At 44.8% G+C, this 11,726-nt stretch overlaps 1 long non-coding RNA gene and 1 other non-coding gene across 2 annotated transcripts in view; one reads left to right on the top strand and one right to left on the bottom strand.

Moving 5' to 3' along the window:
* Window positions 1-11,726, bottom strand: part of LOC141408678 (uncharacterized) — a 77,467-nt gene that overhangs the window by 37,735 nt on the left and 28,006 nt on the right. The window lies entirely within an intron of this gene.
* LOC123569332 (U6 spliceosomal RNA) lies at window positions 9,712-9,818 on the top strand. The gene has a single exon (XR_006692960.2). It is a non-coding gene; the product is annotated as a U6 spliceosomal RNA (small nuclear RNA).

Here is an 11,726-nt window from a genome sequence, read left to right as displayed (position 1 = left end):
CCCTATTGCAAACAGACCAATCTATGAATTGAAGATGTTAACATAAACCTGATTAACCTTTTATTAATAAAAAAAAGATGGCAGTTTGAAGTTTCTTCTATATAACCAGAATGTGCATATTTTAATACACAGACACTAGGTTAATATTCGTATTAGTACAGTACTGGAAATGTTGCTATAAAAGAAGTATTAAATGTACCTGTTCTCAGTCAGCATCAACAAGGTTTTCACCCCTCCAGTAATTATTGCATCTAATAACACTGCCTTAGCTACTGATTCATTCTGGAAGCTTCAGTATCTTTTAGGCTTTAGAGTTTATATGACTAAACTCCTTTATTTTAAGCCTTGCTGAAAGAGTTAATTCAGTGTCCTGTTCTAGTTCACCAACTCTTTATTTCCAAACCTTCAACCTCCACATACAAACAATCAGGAGAAAGGCCATCAATAAGGTTTCAGCATCTATTACGGGATATGAAGCAATAACATTTTAAATAGCACCTTGGAGGCCTGGAGGAGTTAATACATCTTTCAGCAGTCCCTACTTTATAGCTCTGGAGTATTTTGAACCCTGAAAAGCTGGATTATTTATGAGGAGATTGAGAAGGCTCCAGTTGGAGGGAAACCTCATTTCTTGTTTCTTATACAAACAAGAAATGGTATGCTTTGATAAGGTTTGAATCTGTGTCCCTGCCCAAATTTCATGTCAAACTGTAATCCCCAGTGTTGGAGGTGGGACCTGGTAGGAGGTGATTGGATTATGGGAGCAGTTTCTCATGAATGCTTTAGCACCATCCCCTGGGGGCTTTTCTTGTGATAGTGAGTTATCATGAGATCTAGTTGTTTAAAAGTGTGTAGCACCTGGCAGGGCGCGGTGGCTCACGCCTATAATCCCAGCACTTTGGGAGGCCGAGGCGGGTCTCATGAGGTCAGGAGATAGAGACCATCCTGGCTAACACGGTGAAACCCCGTCTCTACTAAAAATACAAAAAATGAGCAGGGCATGGTAGCAGGAACCTATAATCCCAGCTACTTGGGAGGCCTGAGGCAGGAGAATCGCTTGAACCCGGGAGGCGGAGGTTGCAGTGAGCTGAGATCGCACCACTGCACTCCAGCCTGGGCAACAAGAGCGAAACTCCGTCTCATGAAAAAAAAAAAAAAAAAAAAAAATGTGATGCTGACATTCCTTCACTGAGAGATGGGGTCCCTCAACTAAGGTGGATTTTTGTAACTGCTTCCACAAATAGAATGAGATCAAATGACATTGCATGGCTTCAGAGGCTGGGTACTAAAAGGCAATGTGGCTTCCACTTGGCTCTCTCCTTGGGACCTGTGCATTCGGAGCCCTTAGCCTCCATGGGAAAGTCCATCTATCCTGAAGCTACCATGATAAAGAGACCACAGAGAAACAGAGAGGTTCCTATACAGCCACAACTCTTCCAGCCACAACTGCTTGAGTCTTTGCAACCCAAGAATCAGGCATGTGCGAGTGTCAGCCTTCAAGCTGTCAGCTGAAACCAAGTTGGAATGGAAATGAGCTGTCCATGCTAAGCCTTGTTCAGATTACAGATCTGTAAGAAAAGTAAGTGTTGCTCTTGTTTTAAGCCACTGAATTTTGCAGCCCTTGTTTCTGAAACAGCAAGTAACAGATGCCCTTCTAGCTAGCATCCGCAGAATGTTGAAGAAGATTATAGGATGAAGGTCTAGAATCATCTGAGGAGCCCAAAAATAAGACGCACAGCTGGATCTCATGATGGCTTGACGAGAACCTAAACCAGAAGAGCAGCAAAAATCAAGTCAGCTACTTAGCTCCAGTGTCCTCCTCTCTGTGCCTCCATGGTCTTCTCCTGTCTCTTATTTTGCGGCCCTCCTCTCTGCCTCTCAGCATGTCTACTTCCTTCCTTCTCTCTGCAGTCTGGTGTTGTGTGTTTCTTCTTGACTGCCGCAAAGCCAAAGCTCTTCAGTTGGGATGCTCTTAGTTTAAGAGACCAGCCTATACTAACTTGCATCCTTTCTCTCCAGTGAAAAATTCTTGGGAGAGAGGATCTAATTGGCCAGCCTGAGTCAGATGTCTCTTTCTGGTCCAATCAGATGACACTGGGGGCAAGGCCACATTGTACCAACATGGCTGCCACTCCCGCTGCCCAGCTCCCTGTGAAAATTCTTAGAAGGGGGCTCAGAGGCTTGCAAACATAGCAATACATCCAATGCTTGAATATTAGAAGGCATTTTGGATAGTCTTATTCATGTGTAAAAACCTACCACAGCCAGGCACGGTGGCTCACACCTGTAATCCCAGCACTTTGGGAGGCCGAGGCGGGCAGATCACCTGAGGTCGGTGATCAGCCTGACCAATATGGAGAAACCCCATCTCTACTAAAGATACAAAATTAGCCGGGTATGGTGGCGCATGCCTGTAATCCCATCTACTCGGGAAGCTGAGGCAGGAGAATCACTTGAACCCGGGAGGCAGAGGTTGTGAGCTGAGATTGCGCCTTTGCACTCCAGCCTGGGCAACAAGAGTGAAACTCCGTCTCAAAAAACAAAACAAAACCCTACCACAGACTCCCCTTTAAATTGCTTTTTGCTTTATTTACAAATATGCTTAGACAAGTGTATGCCAACCCCCTCCTCATTCCCAGCCCATTCTCACAGTTATTTGAAAGGGCACTTCTGGAACTCCACAAGAAGGCAGTGGATCCGAAAGATGTAACCTCAAGGAACGGAACTCAACGCTTGTTTTTCTTATATTTATTGTTTGAGGTTTATCTTATAATGTGAAGTTGCCTTCCTTCCTTTCCTCCCTTTCCTCCCTTTCCTCCCTTTCCTCCCCTCCCCTCCCCTCCCCTCCCCTCCCCTCCCCTCCCCTTCCTTAGACAGAGTCTCTGTCGCCCAGGCTGGTGTGCAGTGGCACAATCTCGGCTCACTGCAACCTCTGTCTCCCGGGTTCAAGCGATTCTCCTGCCTCAGCCTCCCGAGTACTTGGGATTACAGACGCGCGCCACCATGCCCAGCTAATTTTTGTATTTTTAGTAGAGTTGGCGTTTCACCATGTTGGCCAGGCTGGTCTCAAACTCCTGGCATCAAGTGATCTGCCCCCCTCAGCCTCCCGAAGTGCTGGGATTACAGGCGTGAGCCACCGCACCCGGCCGAAACTGAGGCTTCTTGATGAACTTTGACAATTTTCCCACACTAAAAATTTTCTGGCAGGGCACGGTGGCTTATGCCTGTAATCCGAGCATTTTGGGAGGCCAAGGCAGGAGGCTGGCTTGAGGCCAAGAGTTCAAGATCAGCCTGGGAAACATAGCAAGTCTCTGAAAAAAAGAAAAAGATTTTAGAATTTCCCATTGCTAAGTAATCTGTGGTGTCAGAAATCAGGATAGAGGTTGCCCCCAGGGGAGGGAGAGACTGGACCGGATCTCTGGAGTGCTGAGAATGTTTTGTTTCTTTTTCTGGGAGGTGGATGAATGAGTGTATTCCAGTTTGTGAAAACTCATGAAGCTATACACATATGATATGTACATTTTTCTGTAGGTATATTATCCTTCAATACATGTTTAAATATACTTCACTAATTATAAAAGATCGCTCAAACCAGCGTCACTATCATATGTTGCTGATCAGTTTGTAGAAATATAGATAAAATATATGGTATATATACATATGATTTAACAGTACAAATAACATCTTCTATAAATACATACATGTTTGTTAGGGTGTAAACTCCATCGTAACATTTCTTCAGGATACTGTATAGATATACTAACCTCTCAGAAAACTCAGGCCCCTAAAATACTCCATTTGAGTGACAGTGGAATAGTGAATGGCTTTAGAGTCAGACTGTTCGGGCTCCAATTCTACTGCATGCTAGGTTTTTTTTTTTTTTTTTTTTTTTTTTTTTTGTTGAGACGGAGTTTTGCTCTTGTTGCCCAGGCTGGAGTGCAATAGGGCAATCTCGGTTCACTGCAACCTCTGCCTCCCAGGTTCAAATGATTCTCCTCCCTCAGCCTCCCAAGTAGCGGGATTACAGGCAGGCGCGATCACGCCCAGCTAATTTTGTATTTTCAGTAGAGACAGGGTTTCTCCATGTTGGTCAGGCTGGTATCGAACTCCCGACCTCAGGTGATCTGCCCACCTTAGCCTCCCAAAGTGCTGGGATTACAGGTGTGAGCCACCGTGCCTGACCTTTGTTTTGTTTTTGAGACAGGGTCTCAAACTTTTTTTTTTTTGAGATGGAGTCTCGCTCTGTAGCCCAGGCTGGAGTGCAATGGTGTGATCCTGGCTCACTGCAACCTCCGCCTCCTGGTGTGTCTGGAATTGGTTCCGGCCGGTGGGTTCGTGGTCTCACTGAATTCAAGAACTGAGCCACAGACCTTTGGGGTGAATGTTACAGCTCTTAAAGATGGCGCAGACCCAGAGAGTGAGCGGTTGCAAGGTTAATTGTGAAGAGCAAAAGGACAAAGCTTCCACAGCATGGAAGACCACCCCAGTGGGTTGCTGCTGCTGGCTGGGGTGGCCAGCTTTTTTCCCTTATTTGTCTCCTCCCATGTTCTGTTTCTGTCCTATCAGAATGCCCTTTTTTCAATCCTCCCTGTGATTGGCTACTTTTGGGATCCTGCTGATTGGTGCATTTTACAGAGTGGTGATTGGTGCATTTTACAATCCTCTTGCTAGCTACAGAGCGCCGATTGGTGCATTTTACAATCCTCTTGCTAGACAGAAAAGTTCTCCAAGTCCCCACTTGACCCAGGAAGTCCAGCTGGCTTCACCTCTCACTGGGTTCAAGCAATTCTGCCTCAGCCCCCCGAGTAGCTGGGATTACAGGAGACTGCCACCATGCCCAGCTAATTTTTGTATTTTTAGTAGAGACAAGGTTTCACTATGTTGGTCAGGCTGGTCTTGAACTCCTAGGTTAAAGCAATCCTCCTGCCTTCACCTCCCAAAGTGCTGGAATTACAGATGTGAGCCACCCTGCCTAGCCTGCATGCTAGTATTATGACCTTGGGAAAGTGATTTAACTTCAGCTTTCTTATCTAAAATGGAAATATTAAAAATAACTACTTCATGGGAATGTTGTATAAATTTTAAAAATAATGCTTATAAAGTGCTTGAAAACAGGTCTGTCCCATAGTAAAAACTTCATAGATATTATTATTATTGTTGTTGTTATTAGACTATCTGAAAAATCAAAGAAGAGAGCATCCCTTTTTCTACCTTTTACTATCCCATCCACTCCAACTCAACAGAACTCACTTCAATTCAGTTTACATTGATTGGGCATCTCTGTGGGCCAGGCACCATGCTCAAATCTGGGCAGAGTGGATGCTTAAAGCATGTTTCGGGCTGTACAGAGTCCCCTACTGCAGAGACCTAAACCCCTGGGAAGATTCTATGCTGGTAGCATTTCCCAAAGGTTCTGTGGCTCATTTCTCCCCAAGTTCACTTCTGGTGCTATTAGAAGTTCTACAAATTTCAGTCTTGAGCCAGTGTGTGAACACAGGCAAATTGTCTCTGGTGGGGTTCTCATCAGAGGAACCTGGCAAGGTAAAAAAGAGGAAGCAGGATGAAGGCTGTGTTTATTTTTTGTTGTGAATATTGTGTTGTGTTTCACCAGGGTGCCAGTCTACTTGACCTAAACAGAAACAACCTGTGTAGTCTTGTGTGACACTGGTATTGTTTTAAGTCAACATTAGGAGGTGGGACAAGAGAAAATGGCCATTAATTAGAACTTAAGCCCCAAACTCTCTCTATATACAATGGGGCATGGAGCGTCCAAGCTGAACAACTGTTTGGAGGTCATTTGTAACCAGGGTAATCTGCTATGGACAGTATCGAAAACGACAGTCACCTCCTTCAGAATTCACTGTCACCGTTGTCCTTAATAACTCCTATTTTTACTGTTCACATCTAGCACTGCATCAATGGATGAGCTGAGAACGTCTTGAAAAGGAACTTGTGAAAAATGCGAAGGAAATACTACTGCTAAATAGGCAAGGCTAATGTTCTCACAACTGTGGAAAACAAAACTGAAAAGAAAACACAACACCGAAGTCCTAAAGCAGTGTTTTTGCATTCATTTTCTCCCTCCATCCTTCCTTCCTGAATAAGCAGCTAACGGAGAACAGCCTGATATGCATTCCTCTTCCCTTCCAGATAGAGAATTGGGTGCTCTGCAGCTGGGCTTCTGTCCTGTCCATACCCGGCAGGACATGGACAAAAGAAGAAGAAGCTGGTAAAAGAAGAAGAAGAGACTGGGTGCAGTGGCTCACACCTGTAATCCCAGCACTTTGGGAGGCCGAGACGGGCAGATCACCTGAGGTCAGGAGTTTCAAGACCAGCCTGACCAAGATGGAGAAACCCTGTCTCTACTAAAAAAAAAATACAAAATTAGCTGGGCGTGGTGGTGCATGCCTGTAATCCCAGCTACTCGGGAGGCTGAGTCAGGAGAATCACTCGGGAGGCTGAGGCAGGAGAATCACTTGAACTGAGGAGAAGGAGGTTGCGGTGAGCCGAGATCGCACCATTGCACTCCAGCCTGGGCAACAAGAGCGAAACTCCATCTCAAAAAAAAAAAAAAAAAGGAAGAGCAGGAGTAGAGGAGGCAGGAACTCCGCAGTGCGCAGGGAGGGACTGTCTCCCCCCAGGTTAAGCAGCCCTGTGCCATGTATCCCGGCATGTGGGAGGTAAGGATCCTTCCCCACTTGATTGTTTCTGGGCAGAATTCAGCATGGTGAATAGCATGGGCTGGCACCCAAAGTGCTTGGCTTTGAGTCCTGGCTCAGCCATTTACCTTGCATAAGTAATTTAGTCTCTCTGTGCCTCAGCTTCCCCATCTGTAAAATGGGGATAACAATAGTACCTGCCTTCTAGAGTTGTGATGAAATTAAAGGAGTTAGTATGTGAAAAACAGTTAAAACAGGGCTTAGCACATATAAACCACCCAATAAATGTTAGCTGTTATTATTATCTCCTTTAGCTCCAAATCATAATTACGATGAACATCATTGTATTATTTTGTCCTCCAGCTGCATGCCATGAAACCACCATATAGGCAAAAATTACCAAGTCCTTTTTCTATTTTAGTTACTACATACTTTATCAGACTCAAGATGAAACACTGTGGGCTGACTTAACAGTGATGACTAAAGTGAGGTCCAGGATGCTATTTTACTAGAAATCCTACCTCTAGGAGTACCTTCTAAGGGAATTTTCAGATATGCAAATCCAAGGTACAAAGGGCATCACTGCAGTATTATTTACGGAGTGAAAAACTGGCCTAAGTGTAGAACAATCTGAGAATGATTAAATATGTTATGGTGCAGAAATAGGCTTTTGAAGAATTTTTAATGACTAGGAAATGCTCATTAAATAAACGTAAGTAGAAAAGCAGGCTTCAAAACTGTTTACAATTGGATCACATTTGGTAACTATGTAAGCACATTTGCAGAGAAAACAAAACCCTAGAGAAATGTATCAAGATGTTCACAGTGGAGTTTCTGAGGGTGGAACTTAAGTATGGTTTTTGTTTACATTTTCTTTATATTTTTTGGTGCCTTCCATGTTTTACACAGGAACACACACAGTTTTTATATTTGGGAAAAACATTAAGTCATAAAACCAAAACATTTAAAGAAAGAATCCTTCAGAAGACACACAGTGGACTGAGAGGAACTAGGAATTGAACCCATGTTTCCTAACCTCTAGTTATTTGGGTGTTTTAAAGCCCAGAATGCCACATAATAGAGACAGGTGTTGTTACTTTTGAAAAAATAAATAAATAAATAAATAAATTATTATTATTATTATTTGAGACGCACTCCCGCCTTGTCGCCCAGGTTGGAGTGCAGTGGCGTGATCTTGGCTCACTGCAACCTCCGCCTCCTGGGTTCAAGCAATTCTCCTGTCTCAGAGTGGGATTACAGGTGCGCACCACCATGCCCGGCTAATTTTTTGTATCTTTAGTAGAGACGGGGTTTGTCCATGTTGGCCAAGCTGTTCTCAAACTCCTGACCTCATGATCCGCCCACCTCGGCCTCCCAAAGTGTTGGGATTATAGGCGTGAGCCACCATGCCCGACTGGTGTTGCTACTTTTCAACTTACTTTGCTCTGGGAAGAAAAGCTACGTGAAATCTCTGGGTTAAAAAATTACAGAGCCCAGCGCAATAGCAAGTAACTGCAGTCCTCAGGAGGCTAAGGCAGGAGTATTGCTTGAGCCCAGGAGTTTGAGGCTGTAGAGTGATATGATTGAGTCTGTGTATAGCCACTGCACTCCAGCCTGGGCAATACAGCCAACACCCCATCTCTAACATTTAAAAAAAAAAAAAAAAGATAAATGAAAAGATACAGGGCCGGATGCGGGTGTGGTGGCTCATGCCTGTAATCCCAGCACTTTGGGAGGCCGAGACAGGCGGATCACGAGGTCAGGAGATCGAGACCATCCTGGCCAACACGGTGACACCCCGTCTCTACTAAAAAATACAAAAAACTAGCCGGGCGAGGTGGCGGGCGCCTGCAGTCCCAGCTACTCAGGAGGCTGAGGCAGGAGAATGGCATAAGGCGGAGCTTGCAGTGAGCTGAGATCCGGCCACTACACTCCAGCCTGGGCGACAGAGCGAGACTCCGTCTCAAAAAAAAACAAAAACAAAAACAAAATAAAACAAAAAAAAGATAAATGAAAAGATACACGGCCGGATGTGCGTGCGGTGGCTCACGCCTGTAATCCCAGCACTTTGGGAGGATGAGGCAGGTGGATCACCCGAGGTCAGGAGTTCAAGACCAGTCTGACCAACATGGAGAAACCCTGTCTCTACTAAAAATACAAAATTAGCTGGCTGTGGTAGCATGAGCCTGTAATCCCAGCTACTTGGGAGGCTGAGGCAGGAGAATCACTTGAATCCAGGAGAAGGAGGTTGCAGTGAGCTGAGATCGCTCTTGCTGCCCAGATTGCACTCCAGTCTGGGCAGCAAGAGCGAAACTCCCTCTCAAAAAAAAAAAAAAGAAAGAAAGAAAGAAAAGAAAAGATATATAGATATAGATGAGGACATCTGGGGAGAATAGCAGGGACTTCTTAAGTATAGGATACAATTTGGTATTGAATAATCACAACCATTTGTTTTTACATGGGGGAGAAACATCCTTGGCCCACAGCAGAATGGACGAAAGCCATCCATCCACTCTTTTGGAAGGAGTTTTTTCAAAAAAATTCTGTGGTTTAGCTGGGCACGGTGGCTCACACCTGTAATCCCAGCACTTTGGGAGGCTAAGGTGGGCAGATCATGAGGTCAGGAGTTGAAGACCAGCCTGGTCAATACGGTGAAACCCTGTCTCTACTAAAAATCCAAAAAAAAAAAAAAAAAAAAAAATTAGCCAGGCGTAGTGGCGGGCACCTGTAATGCCAGCTACTCAGGAGGCTGAGGCAGGAGAATTGTTTGAACCCAGGAGGAGGAGGTTACAGTGGGCCAAGATTGCGCCATTGCACTCCAGCTGGGCGACAGGGTGAGACTCTGTCTCGGGGAAAAAAAAAAAAAAAAAAAAATCCGTGGTTTTTTAAAAAAAGAAAAGCTAACTAACACAAACAAACAGGACAAGAGACATATCTAAATAGACAAGTAACAGAATTCCCAAATTCCCATGCCTCTGCACGCAGGACCTTGCTAATAAACCTCCCATTTGGAGTCCTACACGTCAAGGAAGATTACTAAGAAGAATTTGGAGTGCTCACTTTGGCAGCACGTATACTAAAACTGGAACAATACAGAGGATATTAACCTGCCCCTTGCATAAGGATGACATGCAAATCTGTGAAGCATTCCACATTTTTTTAAGAAAGTTTTTTTAAAGAAAAAAAAAAAATGAAACAGCTTGGAAAACATCAGAGAAAGCCAGCAGACGATCCAGGCCACTGGAGCCTATTCAGCCGAGCCTGGGCTCCTGCCCCGTTCAGCTGTGTGCCTGGGCCTGCAGCTCAGCAGGAGAGGGACCTTGCAGGACTCACACCTTGGCCTGAGAGGCCAGAGTAATAAAATTAGGATTATTTATGATGCAGAAGTGATTTAATAACATTTTTCAAGAACCTGAAGGATTTATGTAGAGGAACTGCTGTTCTAGTAACTAAACCCTTTTGGATGGTCTCCAAGATAAACCAGGCTTGTCTAGCTTCCGCCCTGAGCCCCTCCACCTCTTCCAGTTGCTCTTGGCAAATAATCTCTTCCACTTTACCGGAGGGTGATGGTCAAGGAGATGACCTTCCTGGCTGCTTTATCTACCCTCCTCCCCACCTCAAAATATCTCCCAACATCTCTCTTTGTTCCTTCACGTCACAAAGGAAGAATCAAAGGAGGAGGGAGCTAACATTTATTGACTGCCTGCTGCGTGCCAGCAGCTTGCAGAAACATTACCTCATTTAATTCCCACAAACACCCTGTGAGGTAGGCATAATTATCCCTGTTTTGCTTGTTAGGGGATGGAGGAATATTCTTTTAGCAACTGGTATGAGAATTTCTCCTGGGGGCGAGGCGTGGTGGCTCGGGGCTGTAATCCCAGCACTTTGGGAGGCCAAGGAGGGTGGATGACTTGAGGTCAAGAGTTTGAGACCAGCCTGGCCAACATGGCGGAACCCTGTCTCTATTAAAAATACAAAAAATTAGCCGGGTGTGGTGGTGCACGCCTGTAATCCCAGCTTCTCAAGAGGCTGAGCCATGAGAATAGCTTGAGGCCAGGAGGTAGAAATTGCAGTCCACACTCCAGCCTGGAGACAGAGCAAGCAGAGCAAGACTCTGTCTCAAAAAAAAAAAAAAAAAAAAAAAGAATTTGTCTTGAGGAGAGAATCATCTTCATGGGAAAATGCCTTTATCAGCCTCTTTGGACAGTGTGGAGGGAGGGGAGAGAGATGAGGAAAGGTGTGTGGAATGGGCAGGGTGAGGGGACAGTGGGCTCCTCACTCAGAAAGAAGAGGGGAGGGGCAGAGGCAAGAAAAGAGCAGGAGCTTTAGAGAAAGGCTTTGGGTGGCACAATATGCCCCTACCCTCAAAAGCATCTCTCTTAAAATCTCAAGTAAATTTACTAAGCTCATGAAATGCTGAAAGAAAATTGTTGAATGTGCTTTCTGGCATAGGGTGAAACAAAGCCACGTGTGTGTCACCTGAGATGGTGACAGGCAGACCTGTAAAGGAAGTACATTTCCTAAATTCAAGAGCAGGAAGGCCCCCCACCCCCACCCGTTGACATCTGAGTTCTGTAGAGAGGGGAAAACTGAGGCTCAGAAGTTAATCAACTTCACTGAAGTCACACAGCATCACTAACAAAGGGAATGGATCCCAGGTCTGTTTATCTCGAATGCCTATTGTTTTTACTCTACTCCACATGCTGCTCCAGGAAAGACAGCTTCTTCCTCTCCCAGGCCAACTCTTCCACTGCTGTACTCCATCTAATCATAGCAATTAATAGTAGTGAATATGCATTGAGTGTCTACCATATGCCAGACATTGTTGCATGCAGTAGCTCATTTGCTCCTCACAACGACACTATATTTTTGACCATATAATTATTCACATTTTATTATATGGAAACTGCTGCTCAGAGAGGTTAAGACACTAGCTCAAAGTCCCACTGCTGTCCCACATTTGAATCACAGCCTATGGTCTTAACTGCATTGCACTCTCTCATCTCATCCCTTCTCACCTCTTGAAAGAACAGTTCTTCAAATTAACCCATCTAATTAACCTGTTCT

The sequence above is a fragment of the Macaca fascicularis genome, chromosome 15 (genome assembly GCF_037993035.2).
Source record: "Macaca fascicularis isolate 582-1 chromosome 15, T2T-MFA8v1.1".
Taxonomy (NCBI): Eukaryota; Metazoa; Chordata; class Mammalia; order Primates; family Cercopithecidae; genus Macaca; species Macaca fascicularis.
The sequence above is the reverse complement of the archived record's forward strand: the minus strand, read 5'-3'. Positions and strand labels throughout refer to the sequence as shown.